The sequence below is a fragment of the Lytechinus pictus genome, chromosome 3 (genome assembly GCF_037042905.1).
Source record: "Lytechinus pictus isolate F3 Inbred chromosome 3, Lp3.0, whole genome shotgun sequence".
NCBI lineage: Eukaryota > Metazoa > Echinodermata > Echinoidea > Temnopleuroida > Toxopneustidae > Lytechinus > Lytechinus pictus.
The window spans coordinates 72,039,454-72,056,157 of NC_087247.1; the positions used below are offsets into that span (position 1 = coordinate 72,039,454).

The window sequence follows — 16,704 nt, forward strand, 5'->3', positions numbered from 1 at the left end:
ACATATTGTTTTTGTCCTTTTAAAATAATAATTATCCTTTTTTTAAAAGCATTTTTTAAAAGCATTCTTTGTATTAAATGTGTGTGTGTATTTGAGTTTTGTCAGACGTGTATCAATCAGATACGATTATTTACGTCTGGACCGACCTTTAACGTCACCATCCGAAAGACGTGACCATTGCATGCGCGCGCGCGAGGGTCCGAGCTAGCTAGCTCGGACCAGACACGGTAGCTCCTCCACATAGATACGATCTTACGTATACGTAAGCTCCCGAAGGGAGCTAGAGAGGGAACTCTTTCCGCGCGTTTTTGATTTTCCATAGGTTTTGTACATAACAAACATGGCTGCCATTTGGCCAATTTGAAGGTTGATTTTGGAAGGTCAATGTTTAATTCATGAGTAATGACGTAAAAATACGCATAATGCACTTGTATGATTGGATAAGACGCTAATGTTTTATTCATGTCCTCATGCATTAAACAATTTTTTCCGTCCCACAATTCCCTACGATATCTGTGCGAAGTGTCGTTCTTTTGGACTCTGCGAAATTCAACATTTGAAATACAATAGCAAGACTAATTATCTGTTTATAGAATTAGTATCCGGAATCATGATTTCTGAGTGAAATTCAGTTGAGCGGAAAATTATGAGGGAACATCTACATCAAAGTAATGGCATTCCATACAAACAAAAGTAAGTTAAGTTCAATTTCGTGCTTTGATCTCGGTTGTAATTGTAATGTGTTTGCTGCTGGGGTTCGGCGTCGCAGTCAGGGCCTTATGTACTTTGTGTAGTTTACTACGGAAACCACAATTTCCATATTTCCATTACTGAGATCTGACTCCGGATCTGACTCCGGATCTGACTGACATATTTTCTCAGAAAATAATAGTTTTTCGGAGAACTAAGTTGGTTAATTAGAATGCTTCATGTCCGTCCTTATTAAATCTGTATTTCAGTACATTGTCATATATCAGGGGTAGATGTGGACTTGTTCAGTAACGGCAAAGCTGCATTAAATCTAAGCCAAATAATATAGTCAGAGCGGGAAATGGGCATTGATACCGCCGGTGCCAGCCGGCTGCGAAATTGCCGATGGCGATGTAGGCTAGGTCATTACTAGGTGTTGGGAATTAATGTCACTGACAAGCTTGAGTTGAAGTTTAAAGTTGGGCCTGAGCCTACTGATTTTTGACACCGCAATTCCATCTTTATATGAATCAATATAATTCTCTGCATTTAAAAAGAAGTTAATTTTAAATCAATTATTTAAATGAACTAAATCTATTTGGAATGATAATTTGATATTGATATCGCATTATCGGTAGATTTGCCACTGCCCACTGGTGGAATGGTTTGAGACAGATTTTAACATTAGTCTTTTTTTACTAAAAAGTAAGGCCCTAGGATAGGTCTAACTTAGATCTTGATTTCTAAAAATGTAATTCTAGATCTGTCTGGTTTGACTTTTTCTATGAAGATTTAGATTAACTTTATTCTAGTCCCTAGTTGGACTTAAATTATATAACGGAGTTAAATGATTCTTATTTTTTGGGGACAACATTTCTTTGTCAGGTTTCAAACTGCTCAGTTATCGTATACCATGAGTGCAATTTTTTATGGGAAGGGGTGACAAAATTTAAAGTGCCCCATTCTGAATTTTATAAGTATAAGTAGAGAGAGGGCTGATCCAATTGATTTATCTTTATTTTCCTCCTCACTTGACCATATTTATGGTGAAAGGCAAAGGGTCATTTAAAATTGCGAGCAAGCTAACTTTTTTTTAAAATCAAAATCAAACTTGAAGAGGAACTCAGATGTAGAGATTCACATGTTTATAGATCTAGACGATAAAAAAAAAAACCATTTGTCTTGCACTGGTGAATGAGCGAGAGCCAAATTATCACACAAATAATAATTATCCTACATCTGTCAAAGCTGGCTTGGTGTATAAGATTGACAAAAGGCCTTGCTATAGTAGGCCACGAATAGCTTGAACCATTTACTGACTCTTATTGACAATGAAGATGGTCAGTGGAAACAGAGCCAGGTAGGCCTATGCCTATTTCATCAGTGGCACATAATACAGAGAGAAGGAAGTTTTCGGTCAAGACCAGCTTTTTTTCTAGTTGGGAATATTCCCCGGAGGGGCCACTTCCATTGATGAGTGGATACCATGCGCGACCACGGGGTCTTGAAAAGCACCCTAAACACGTATTTTCCATATTCTGAAAATGCACCCCTTAACAAGTATTGGCGTTTTAAACCCTACCCTTAACAAGTATTGGAAACAAATACTATTGGTAAGTATTTCCAGAATAATTGAGCCCCTAAACAAGTACAGCGCTGTATTTTCCATATTTTGAAAATGCACCCCTTAACAAGTATTGGAAACAAAACGATACTCTTGGCAAGTATTCCCTGAAATGAACCCCTAAACAAGTACAGCGATATTTTATTGTTATGTCACGGGTCCGTCGGTCGTTTTACCTTTACACACCATTATTTTGGTTCAGTACGGCCCCACCTTCCACACCTCGCGCAAATCGGACTCTAAACACGTAGTATTGGGGCAAAAAGGACATCCTTTATAAAACATTTTGATTTTGTTTCATCATCTCCGCATATTTGACCCTAAACACGTATTTTTTTCTGAGCGAAATAGATACCCTTTTTTCAATATTTTTGTGTTTTTGACACCCTTATCACGTTACGTACGTAACGTGCCCTATCTTGAAAAAGACATCCTTTTTACGTGTTTTTTTGGTCGCGCATGGTATCCACTCGTCAATGTAAGTGGCCCCCCCGGGGAATATTCAGAGGCTTAGGATAGGACTATATATAGCTGGAAATTTTGAAATTATTGTTTTAAAAGGGAGATTTTGTTTATCACCTCTAAAATTCTAAACTGTATTGTGTGTATTTTGAATTGCAGATCCAATGGGATCAAGTTCTTAGCAGTCCCAGTCCAGTCAGAAGTACAAAGTCAACTACCATTTACACATCACCAAGAGTTACAATCTGATGAGGAACAGGATATTTGAACTGAAAACTTGTAAGGTATGCTTGTTTTCGTTAAAAAAAGGCCTCCTATTTCTTTTTTATTTGGGGGGGGGGAGGGCTATAGCAACTTTTTCTGAATCATGTTATCCCATATAGTAAAGCTCCGTTGTGAGTAAATATTCATTTGGATTCAGATTCACCAGTATTTCCATTCTCATCAATGCATACTTATTGTCCATGTCTCTTATCTTATCTACATGAGTCATATGTGATATCACTTTAAAACTCAGTTACTTTGTTGTGATTTATGATTTTTATCTGGCTATATAGATTACTATATGTGCATTATCTAAACAATATTGCATGGAAGATTAGGGCCTAATTAAAAGTTTAAAACTTTGTAATAAACTGAACTAGATGAGTAAGAATAATTTATATCAGCTCATTTTGTTCTTTTCTTTTTTGTGTTTACCATGCAGGTTCCGCAGGCAGTTTGAGTATCACCAGGGCAGATTATAAGAACAAATATGGAGGCCAAGTTCATAACAAGTAGCTACTTCATCACAATTACACATTTAAAAAATTGAATGAATTTGAATAAACATGTCAATACATATTGAATGTTGCTTGCACAACACATCTGTAGAAAAAAATTTGGAGTATTGATATTTAGGTCCATAGGTTTCACACAAGATTGAAATATTTTCCCAAAGGGCACACCTACCCACCCTTTATTAATGTTCTAATCATCTACATGTAGTAGTAGTGAAAGAACTGTTAATGATATAAGTAGTTTGAAAGGGATAAGTTGTATTCTGGTAATATAATCAATCCAGAATGGGTCTTTACTGAGTTCTGGGCTATGTACATGCCTACAGACATACATAAGACAATAAGAAATAATGGATTTTCATTTAAAATGTGCATACTAAAAAAAACAAGGTGACAGAACAAAGGATTAAGAAATCACTCTCCTGGACCCCATTTCATTAAGTCTAACCATTACTCTAACTCTTTGCCATTCTGGTAATTACCATGGAAACATTAAAGTAACATATCAACATTGAGGTTCCCATGCTAGTTGCTAGTTACAATTGGGGCAAATTTACCATAATTGACGTCTTTATGAAACAAGGATCTGTAGTGCTGGACATTAAGCCGTTGAATTTATTTTTTGGGGGAAGTGAAAAGTTACACTGTTTTGTTCGTTTTTAATCTCTTTTTGTTCTTGTAGCACTGTATTGTTCATGTCCTATTATGAACTAAATTAGCTCTTCAAATGAAAAAAAACAATTGTTGGAAATAGAACACAGCTCTAGCAGCACTTCACAACAATAGACAATAAGCAATTTTGTTACTAATTTACTAATGTGCAGATTTGGGAAGGCACTCTTTAGAGAAATGTGGCAATGTGCTCCCTTTTTTGTGAAGTGCCCTCGGTTAGATTAGCATGCTATTTCTTGTCAGCAAATGCTGAAAAAAAATTACTTGATATTTGAGTAACCGACTTTGAGAGAGAGGTATATCGTTAATTTTTTTAATGACATCCTTGATGTCCCCTTATATTGACTAAATAAGGCTTATCAATACCTATGAAAGTAATTTTTTTTAATTTGTTTTCTCTAGATTTTACCAAAAAAATTACATCCCCTCCCTTGTGACAGCCTTGCAATTTCTGTTGCATTCATTATATGCATTTTGCTGATGTAATGTGATGCTTTGGCGAGAAAAAGAGGATAGGAATATCTTGATCACATATTCAGAAATTGATTCCTTAATAAATATTTTAATTTGAAATATACTTTCTAATTTTGATATTCGTGATTTATTTATTCACATTGCGTGAAAGATATGTGATAATGATGTTATTGCTACCAAACTGTGTTGTGATGTAGGTAATGATGATAATGAAGAATACTTCTATATGACTGGAATATGATGGTGCTACTGATTGATTGATTTTGTTTGTCAGGTATCTATGGGTATAATACTAGTACAACAGGTAAGAGTATAACAAAGTATCAAAATACCATGCATGCATGGCAAGATAGCCCATAAAAATATGGCATACTGTGACATTTTGAGATCAGGTGCAGCCAAATTAGATATTCTTCCTAAAGAGATAAATGAGTTTGATACTTTGATTTAAGAGTGGGATAAAAATTATATGAGAATAATTGTTTGCTCACATGATTATGTGGTACATATGTATGTGTGTGTGTGGAAGAGAGGGGGAAAGGTGGGATCGATGGATAGATTTTGGGGCGGGCAGGTACAAATAAAATTTCATCTTGTTTGGAAGTGACCTTTTTAAGATAGCCTTGATGAGAGTGAATTCATGAGGGGGGGGGGGGTACTGGGCTGTCTTAATTTTGCTCCCATCCCAAACTCAGATTTTTTTTTTTTTAATCTTTATAAGATTTGCACCAGATTGTTCATTTCAATTTCAAAATAAAGACAAAATGGCCTTCTAAATTGCTTTGCTCTCTTGCTCAGATTTCTCTGATCATTTTAAGTATTTACCCCCCCCCCCCCTAAAAAAAACCCCAAACATATAAATAATTATGGCTATTAATGATGTGTAATGAAAATAATATGCAGTGATGACTGCATGAATAGATCGAGCAAGCAGATCCCTAAGTTCAATCCTATTAATGAATTCCTTGTAAGCATCCACATTTCTTCAAGGGAAATAGCTATAGCAAATAAATAATTTTATTAATTGATGTAGTAATAATCACGACAGGAAAATATGTAAACAAGGAACGATGAATTAACAACTGAATACCGGGGGGTGAACGGGGGAATGAATGACATCATCTACCTTATTAATATTATTTACCTGAGACGCAACTCTATGAATTCATTTCATAATCAATCACGTCGCGCATTATGCTAATTAGTAACAATATACTTATTTGCATATCTTTACGCTGTGCGCGCAGGCCAATTATGACCACGCCTCCGTTTCGCTGGTGTGCCATGAAGTTGTGGTGTCCATAGGCTTGTACGCGAAAAATGGGAGCAGTGTGCACTTTTGACCTTCCAAAATTTCCCCATGTCTAACCGGATGCAGAAGCGGAGTTTCACCCCCGATCCCGGCGCCCGCACGCGATGTTTTGAAGTCGGCAGCGCATTAATATTTATACGTGTGTGGAACTTCATATTGGCTCTAAATCATCAATTTTGAGACTGATAGAAGCATGGAAAAGAAGTGAAACTTTGTGTAAAGTAAGAATATTAATTGTACTTGTTTTTAAAGATCTTGATGTTGCATGAATTTTGTATTTTCTCCCCATAAAATCCCACCTTTTGTCACTCGGAATATCCGATCGAGTTCATGGTCTCGAAGTTCGGGTAGGTGGAGCGTAGTGTAGCGGTAGTGAAGTGGAGTGGAGCCTGCACGAACTTCGCTCGAGGTAACTACCCCACATGCTGGCTGCGCGCGCTGTTGCATAATTATAAACGAAGATTGTGTGTGCTATGTCTGTCAGATCGGCCCAACTTCATTATAGTTTTGGATATGGTGCATTCTAAAAGTAAGCTACATTTCCTATTAAATTCGATGAAACTGTGGAAAGTTGCCATAAATTGCAACTGATTAAGTCTGAGCTGAGAATATGTTGTTACCGCCGAATACCGGGTAGGCCTAATATTAATTTTTACTAGGTCTAGGGTAGGGAGTCGAGTAGGGGTCTAACTAGACCAAAAAAAAAAAGCTTCAGTCTCTGTAATATCTGTATTTTGGTTGTTCCGCTGAACTACGTTGGCTCCACTCACCATACATAGACTGAAGGGGATGAAGGTAAATGGGGATTACAGTAAAATGTCAGAAATTGTTGAATAAATCCCCAGAAACGACGGTTATTCCTGTCTAGGGTCTAACGCACTCATTCTAGTAATAGTATGAACAAGGTTTATGAATATGAACATGGGGCCTGTTGCATGACGAGATGAGCGATACGTAGGAACGTCCTAGGACCATTCTTCCGAGATAGAAAGATTGGCGACAAATCAGCGCTTTCCGTTTCACGAAGGCAATTTTGTCTTTCAAGTCCGCGACATCGTTTGATATCGATAGTTTCGGAAAAATATTTAGTCTTCACCGTCACCTGAACCTTTTATTTCGGAATGACGACTTTTCATAAAATCATATATTTCAATAAAAGGGGATCAAATAATGTTTCATTTATTACTGATTGTAGAATTGATGTATGGAGCGTACTTTATGAGGTAAAAAGAGAAAAAACTTTCAAGATTCACAAATATAACTGGATAAAATCGAAATTTTCATTATTTCCCTTATTTGGAACACGGTGTCCTTTTAGAGACACCTTTCATTGATATTTCAACGAAAGAGACCCTTGTCCGACATAAAAATTGATTTAACTAAGTCATTTCGACATTTTATTAGTTTAATATACCGATTTTTTTATAGAATACATAGGCCCTATATATAATGATGATTTTGCAAATTATGCGTTAATATGATATCTGTTGAGGTAAAAATAGGGTTAGAATGGAGTAAATAAAATCAACAGTGTCTGATTGTATGAGACTAAAAAGGAAAATATGAGAGGCTGCTTGTGAAAAATCTAATTTATTTATTTTATTTGTCGGATATAACGCAAGAAATGCAAATGTGAGTGTTTAGAGTATAAACATGCCTCAGTTGCATGATGAGTAACCGAAGACAAGGAAAATATGAAAATTGCTGCAAACATGTCCAAGTGGATAAAGTAGTGCTTTGCAGTAACAATTAAAACATAGAAAAAGGTGTGCAATCCGCAATGGAAAAAAATACTATTTACAGAAATAATCCTAAATATTACAATGATCATAAACGTTGGTCATCTTTAAAGTTGATCACTTAATTCATGGAAGCTTATATAAGAATATAAGGTTTAAGAATATAAAAAATATATATGTTCAACATTTCAAAGTTGAGGAGTAGAGACTACATTTGCTTTAACATTTTTCTATATAGGGGCCGAAAGGGGCCTACCATACGATTTAAAATGCGCCTCTTCGTATGGACTTTCCATAATCTTTTCTTTAATGAACTAGCTTATCTTCATTTGTAATAATTGTGATGGATTCGTAATTAGCTATAGGCCTAATCTGTATCTTAAATTCAATTAGCTATTTTGTTACTGCAGATTTTTGTTTTGTTTCACTGTTTCACATCTCAAGTTAGCCCAAATCCGACAATTAATTTTCATTGATTAAAATTAATCTCAGCAACAACAACAAATTATTATAATGAAAATGAAATAAAAATAAATGAATGATTTACCAAGTTTAACATTTTAGTTTTGTATTGTGTTTTTTTTTGCTGAACGTTATAAACACGTTTTTTACCTTAGGGCCTACATAATTTCTTTTAAAGAAATTTGTTTTCATGTTGTTTAATTATCTATAATGAGAAAGCATGAGGGGTCAGAGAGATGGTGCCGCCCATTTCGATATTTCAAAAAAAAATTAATGGAAATGGTGTGGGGATAGGACGGAGAATAAAAGAAAACATATCAAAAAAAATATTTGGGCCTATACATTCCCCCCGGACATAATGCCCGGAGAAGTTAAAATGACATCTGTTTTTGGTCGTCTTGCCGTGCAAAAAGACGACCTGAAATTGATGACAACTAGCCCCTATATAAAAAATAACTTGGCGCCATCCCAGATAAAATGCATCAGTGTGCAACCCCAAAAAATGTTTAAAGATGATATGTCAGTGTACGTGGCTTGCCGTAAACGCATTTTCTCTCAATGCCGACGGTGGCGGGCGGTGTGCAAAGAAGATCATGCCTACGTAGGACATGTCGGGAGGTGTCTTTCCAAGGACCATTCTTCGTATCGCCCGAATCGGCTTTGTGAAACAGTTGAGCGATATCTCGTTCTTACGTAGAATGGTTCTACGAAAGACCCTTTCATGCAACAGGCCCCTTGTTCTCTGTTAGTATTACTCCTCCCTGTGACTATGTGGTGAAATAAGGTTGGCAATGTTTGGCTTATTTTCTCTTTTTCTTTTGGACAAATGCTTGATTTTTTGACACTGTCAGGTTCCATTAAGGCTATTCATCATATAACTTTGCTCTTAAGTAAATTTGATTTTTTAAATTATTTTTTCTTAATTAAAAATAGAGATTGAAAAACTACTAAAAAAAAAGTACAATTGTCTTGCCATATTACTTTCCACCAATAGAGGGCGTACACAAAAATATGCCAAAAATTCAAGTTTTCGAGCGCTCTGGTGAATACAAAAATTACCCCCAAGTTACTAATGAAAAATAAATTGAAACTACGGAAATAAGTATTTTTGGTCACAAAAGTGATATTTTGATGATTGTTTAAAATTGTGTGCTGTGTACAGCATTCGCATACCATAGATATCATCGTCCCTCTCATTTGCATGTCACTGAATTGTATAGTCACGTATTGTATTACCGGACACTATCATGATTCCGGACGTGCATATTACTGCGTACGAAAACAATTTCGTAGCGTAAGTCTTCTGCAGTTCAATTTCACATATCAATACAAAGAACAAGATTGAAAAAACAAGGTGAAAAAATTCAACTTTTACCTTATTTTTCTCTAAAATGACAGAAAATTCTTTAAATATCATATACCGGTAACATAGTTTTGCATTAACAATTGATATATTTTCTGATGGAAATATGGGCCTGATTTGCCAAATTTCAATCTTGTCCGCTCCTTTGATCAGATCGTCGACGGCTAGTTCTTAAGGTACCACGTGCGCGAGGTTTACCGTCTACGATCGACAGCTCATCAATAGCATTTGATGACTGAGCGTCACGATACGGACGAGCATAATATTGGAAAGCGCGATGGAACATGCAGTTAAAGTTAAAGGTCAAGTCCACCCTATAAAAATGTTGATTTGAATCAATAGAAAAAATCAAAAAAGCATAGCACTGAAAATTTCATCAAAATCGGATGTAAAATAAGAAAGTTATGACAATTTAAAGTTTCGCTAATTTTTCACAAAACAGTTATATGCACAATTCAATGACATGCAAATGAGAGAGATGATGATGTCCCTCACTTACTATTTCTTTTGTTTTTTTGTTGTTTGAAATATAGAATATTTCAATTTTTACAGATTTGACAATCAGGACCAACTTGACTGAACCATAAAATGTTAAGGCGATGGTAATTCCACGTGTTCAGGGAGGAATGAAACTTAGTTTCAAGGACAATGAGGAGAAAATGGCAATAAATCATATTTCATATAATGAAATACAAAAGAAATAGTGAGTGAGTGATGTCATCACTCCCCTCATTTGCATACCGAACAGGATGTGCATATAACTGTTTTGTGAAATTAAGTGAAACTTCAAAATGTCATAACTTTCTTATTTTACAACCGATTTTAATGAAATTTTCAGTGTTATACTCGTTGGATTTTTCTCTTTTTATTCAAGTCAACTCTTTGTTGGGGTGGACTTGTCCTTTAAGAAGAAAAAAAATTAGTTAGTGAAAAACAAATTTAATTACGTTGTTACCAACATCTGCTCTAATTCGATATTAAAAAGCAAACAAAAACTTAGAATTTACTCATGATATATGAAGAAGAAAAATCACACCAATTCTTTCTTACATCATTATAATCGAATATTTTTACTCGCGCGTCTGGAATTATGATGTAATTTTTAACGCACGATAATAATTGTTTTTCGTGGAGGGGTTTGCGGCAAGTGCGATGCAAAGGAAACGGTTGTAAAATAGAAAATAATTTTATCTTACCGGTATTCATAATTTTCATAATATTTGGAATAGCAAGTGCTAATTTTTCTCGATTGTATTTCCTCTAGTCGTCATTTTTAAAGCACTGAAAATAAGGTGTCCGGCAATAGGATGACACTGCCATACATTTAACTGTTTTGTGAAAAATAAGCAAAATTTTAAAATGCTATAACTTTTTTATTCTATTTCATATTTTGTTGAAATTTTCAGCAAGGGGGAGGGGACACTTCCATTTGATGAGTGGACACCATGCGTGACCCCCAAAACATGTAAAAAGGATCTCTTTGTCAAGATCAGGCACATTGGGTACGTATATTTCGCTAGGAAAACTGTGTTTACGTTCCAATTTGCGAGGGTATAAAAAGACTAAAATACTTTATTAAAGATGTAATTTTTGCCCCAACACTACGACGTTTAGGGTCCGATATGAGCGAAAAGGTAAAGCCGACGTCCGTGATCATGTCCTTGACTAACAATTAAGATATCGTTGTACAAAGGTTTAGGGTGTCAATTCAGGGAATACTTGTGAAGGTTACCGTTTTGTTTCCAATAGGCCTACTTGTTAAGGTAGAGCTTCATTTTCAGAACATGGAAAATACTTGTTTAGGGTGCTTTTCGAAACCCAATGGTCAAATATGGTATCCACTCGTTAATGGAAGTGCCCCCCCCCCCCCGGGCATTATGCTTGTTTGATTTTTATACCATTTTTAGTTCATCATTAACCGAAAATGGTAACACGGTCGTGATTGGCTGGCGCATTCGACGCTCGATCTGAAACCCAGAAATCAATTGACTTTGTGCACGTAGCGATAGATTCTACAAACTCACAAACACGATGCAATACAAAGCTTCTTCGTAAGATTTCTACTTTCCCTGTAAAAGTTCTAGCCCAAAATCATTTAAATGAGCTAGAACTTCATTCCGACATTTATGCATTATTGATTATATTTTCAAAACAATATGAAAAATTATTATGAGAAGATGGGATGTAACTTACCGATGTTTACTTCGCCATCTTGGCCTCTTTGTAAGTAGCTAAGCTAAGCTACGAAGGCTACGACACACCTATAGAGTGCAGCATGATGTTGCCGCCCTCTATATATGCATGTTGTAGCTTAGCTACTTTCATTTTGCTCTTTAGTAATAACTGGTTACTGAATACCCATACACCCTAGCCTGAGATATCTCATGCACCATCTCTCTACTCTCGCCTCGTAATCAGAGGGTCGTGTGTTCGAATCCCACCATGGCCTAGCGTCCTTTGGCAAGGAGTCAATCCACAATTTGCCACTTTTCACGCAGGTGTTAAATGTGTACGCGGTAGGATGCAAAAGCCTATGTAGTATGCCTAGCAATTGAGTCTTGGCACTCTTGTTGGAATACTCAGGGAGTGGAGAAGGTGCATACATGTACATTGCATGCGGGCATGCAAGGATCCGATGACCGGGGTAATAATATATCTGTAAAGCGCTTTAGAGACGTCGTTTCGATGTGTTAAGCGCTATATAAATCTGGAATATTATCAGTATTATTTACATAAAAGACCAAGATATAAAATGCCAATATTCTCAAGAGTAAATTGCGACATAATTTTTTCTGAAAAATATTGCATTGAATATTCTATTTTAGGCAATTCTGAGGAGTGATCTCGCTTTACTGTCCACAATAATTCCCTTTAAAAAAAGTTTGATTGCAAAGTTGGCACAAGATGTAGTATCGATAACAATACTAATGAAAATGTAGGGTAGGGGATATTTTTAAGGTAGGGCGGGTTACTCCAATACATTTTTTTTTTGCTTTATAGGGCCTCACAAAAATATGCTAAAAAATGTTATTTTTGAGTGCTCTGGTGAATTAAAAAAAGAAAATCCCCAAGATGGATGATCCTAACACATTGAACAGAGAGAAGAGCACCATCATAGAATGTTCCTTTTGAGAAAAGAAGGATTAATGTTTATCAATCTATTGAAAAGGGCAGTGCTCTCTCACTATTGTGCACAGTTGACAACAAATTAAAACTCGGGAGACTTAGGGCCTTTTTACACATGAATCTTGAATCATCATTGTAATAATGTAGACGGGTCAATATATGACCAAAAATACCCTTACCCGGAACAAATTGCAACAAATGATTTTTCAACGGTTTTTTGTACTATTTGACCTCAGGAATAACATAGTAAAAATCTACCCAAATCCGCATCCGGGGAAAGTGGTTATTTTCAAGATGGCGTCCAAGATGGCCGCCATTCACTGAAAATGGATACAACTGACTCACTATCCACCCTTGAATTCTATTTCGGTTCATATTCAATGGTCTAGGGGGTAAAAATTGTTGATGCAGGCTAAAGTGAATTATAAGCCCTCCAGTGTACCTAGCAAATCCAAGATGGTGCCCAAAATGGCTGCCGTAGGCGGAAAATCCACAATTCATCTAAGTGGCTTTAATTTGGTTTTTATTCAATGCTTTTTACGGTGAAGTAGTACATTGGAACAAGTTACAAGGACAGCCAGTGGTCTGGTGTGTCCAAAAATCCAAGATGGTGTCCAAAACTCCAAGATGGCTTCCAAAAATGGAGTTTAAAATGGCTGTTGATAATTAAAGGGTAATTTTTAATTTCACATCCGCCTGGGACATAATGATTTTGGTGTCAAGACCATGTTTTCAATGGTCAAATAAGACATTGGGACAAGTTACAAGGACAGTAAGTGGTCCAATATGTTAATAAATCCAAGATGGCTTCCAAAAATGGAGTCTAAAATTGCTGTTGCTACTTAAAAAACCCCGACATAGTTTGCTCAATATCCAGAAATATGGTTTCTGTCTATAGCATGGTTAAATGGGTCAAATAATAAATTGGGACAAATTACAAGGAAAGCCAGTGGTCTGGTATGTCCAAAAATCCAAGATGGTGTCCAAAACTCCAAGATGGCTTCCAAAAATTGAGTTTAAAATGGCTGTTGATAATTAAAGGGTCATTTTTCATTTCACATCCGCCTGGGACATAATGATTTTGGTGTCAAGACCATGTTTTCAATGGTCAAATAAGACATTGAGACAAGTTACAAGGACAGCCAGTGGTCTGGTATGTCCAAAAATCCAAGATGGTGTCCAAAACTACAAGATGGCTTCCAAAAATGGAGTTTAAAATGGCTGTTGATAATTACAGGGTAATTTTTCATTTCACATCCGCCTGGGACATAATGATTTTGGTGTCAAGACCATGTTTTCAATGGTCAAATAAGACATTGAGACAAGTTACAAGGACAGCCAGTGGTCTGGTGTGTCCAAACTCCAAGATGGCTTCCAAAAATGGAGTTTAAACTGGCTGTTGATAATTAAAAGGGTAATTTTTTCATTTCACGTCCGCCTGGGACATAATGATTTTGGTGTCAAGACCATGTTTTCAATGGTCAAATAAGACATTGGGACAAGTTACAAGGACAGTCAGTGGTCCAATGTGTTAAAAATACAAGATGTCTTCCAAAAATGGAGTCTACAATTGCTGTTGCTACTTAAAAAAAACCCAACATAGTTTGCTCAATATCCAGAAATATGATTTCTGTGTATACCATTGTTAAATGGGTCAAATAATAAATTGGGACAAATTACAAGGAATGCCAGTGGTCTGGTATGTGCAAAAATCCGCGATGGATTCCAAAAATAGATTCTGAAATGGCTGCTAATACTTAAAGCTAACACTTAACCCTAAAAAGACTGGGGGGGGGGGGGCTGATTCAGCCCCCCCCCCACGATATTTTTCGCGATAAATCTGTAACGTGAAAAGCTGGCGCCGCGCTGTTCCATGACTTTTTTTTTGAAATCTTGCGCAACTTTTGAGACCAAATTTGCGACGCCCGGGTATGTGGTTCCAAAATTACGCAACATTTCGTAAGTGCATGTCGACCCAAAATTGCTCAAAAACGCGAATTTGTGTACAAATCCAATGCAAATTGTGTTTTTAGCCAAAATTCATAAATGTATCATTATTTTCAATTTTACTAATCAAACTCAATTAATTTCATCTTGTTTATGGTCAGAATAAGGTCCCGGACAATTTCCATTGAAAAAACAGTATAAAACAAAAAATCGAAAAACAAAGAAATACATAAGAAATTTTAAAAACAATAAAATATATGAGAAAAGAATTGTGATATTGATTTTTTTTAAATATACATTTGATCAGAATCCTACAAAAAGACTCTGAATAAAATATTAGCAGTTTAGAGGCCTTATTAAGTTAATTAGAGCAAATCTTTGATTTTACGCATAAATTAGCATAATTAATGAATTATGAGATTTTTCGGAAAATTTGATCCTACAGTCTTGGAGATTATGCCATGGGTAACGCACGTGCCAATTTTCGTCGCGATCGCGCGGTTGACGGCCGAGATCATAGGGGGGGGGGCTGATTCAGCCCCCCCCCCCCCCCAGTCTTCATAGGCATCAAAATAGCCCAGTCTATTTAGGGTTAAAGCTCATTTCATTTTGGCCTGGGAGAAGTGATTTTGATGTCTAAACCACTGGTTTCAAGGGTCAAATAATATATTACGATAAGTTACAAGGACAGTGCAGTGATCTGATATGTCAAAAAATTGAAGATGGCTTCCAAAAAAATGATCTTAAAAATAGACTGCTGATACCTAAAGCGGACATAGTTCATTTCATATCGGTCTGGGAGATGTGATTTTGGTGTCTAAACCACTGGTTTCAAGGGTAAAAATAATACATTAGGACAAGTTTTAAGGACAGTCAGTAGCCTGGTTTGTCAAAAAATCTAAGTTGGCTTCCAAAAATGGAGTCTAAAATTGCTGTTGCTACTTAAAAAAAAAACGATATAGTTTGCTCAATATCCAGAAATATGATTTCTGTGTCTATACCATGGTTAAATGGGTCAAATAATAAATTGGGACAAATTACAAAGAAAGCCAGTGGTCTGGTATGTGCAAAAATCCGCGATGGATTCCAAAAATAGATTCTGAAATGGCTGCTAATACTTAAAGTGGACATAGCTCATTCCATTTTGGCCTGGGAGAAGTGATTTTGATGTCTAAACCACTGGTTTCAAGGGTCAAATAATATATTACGATAAGTTACAAGGACAGTGCAGTGATCTGATACGTCAAAAAATCGAAGATGGCTTCCAAAAAAATGATCTTAAAAATAGACTGCTGATACCTAAAGCGGACATAGTTCATTTCATATCGGTCTGGGAGATGTGATTTTGGTGTCTAAACCACTGGTTTCAAGGGTCAAAATAATACATTAGGACAAGTTTTAAGGACAGTCGGTAGCCTGGTTTGTCAAAAATTGATTCTAAATTGACTGATGTTACTTAAAGCGGACATAGCTTTATTTTTATATCTGCCTGGGAGATATGATTTTTGGGTCTGAACTATGGTTTCAAGGGTCGAATTATATATTAGGACAAGTTACAATGAGAGTCAGTGATCTAGTATGTCCAAAATTCCAAGATGGCTTCCAAAAATGGAATAAAAAATGTTTGATGTTACTTATAATAGGACATAGTTTGTTCAATATCTGTCTGGGGAATATGAGTTTGGTGTCTAAATCATGGTTTAAAGGGTCAAGTAATACACTAGGGTAAGTTACAAGACCAGTCAGTTGTCTGTATGTAAAAAAAAATCAAGATGACTTCAAAAATGGGGTCTAAATTGACTTTTGTTACTTAAAGGAGAAATATATTGATTATGAATATGGCCTTATTATATATCAGTGGAGAGGCAATGATGTGAGGATTACCATTAGGTCATTCAAAAATAACGAAAATAATACATAAGGTGGAAATCGCCAATTAAAAAGCGCTAAAATGCCTCTCCGAAATATGCCTCGCATCGGTCTCTGAATTGACTCGAATTTGATGACGTCACTGTCTGTACGAGAGGCGTGATTGGCTCTCCCACGTCAAGCTC

General features: G+C 36.1%; 1 long non-coding RNA gene across 1 annotated transcript; it reads left to right on the forward strand.

The window, feature by feature from the left end:
• Positions 1-493: 493 nt before the first annotated feature.
• On the forward strand, positions 494-11,075 carry LOC135153678 (uncharacterized). The gene is made up of 4 exons (XR_010293182.1): positions 494-693; positions 2,936-3,060; positions 3,483-6,234; positions 10,984-11,075. It is a non-coding gene; the product is annotated as an uncharacterized LOC135153678 (long non-coding RNA).
• The last annotated feature ends 5,629 nt before the right edge of the window (positions 11,076-16,704 follow it).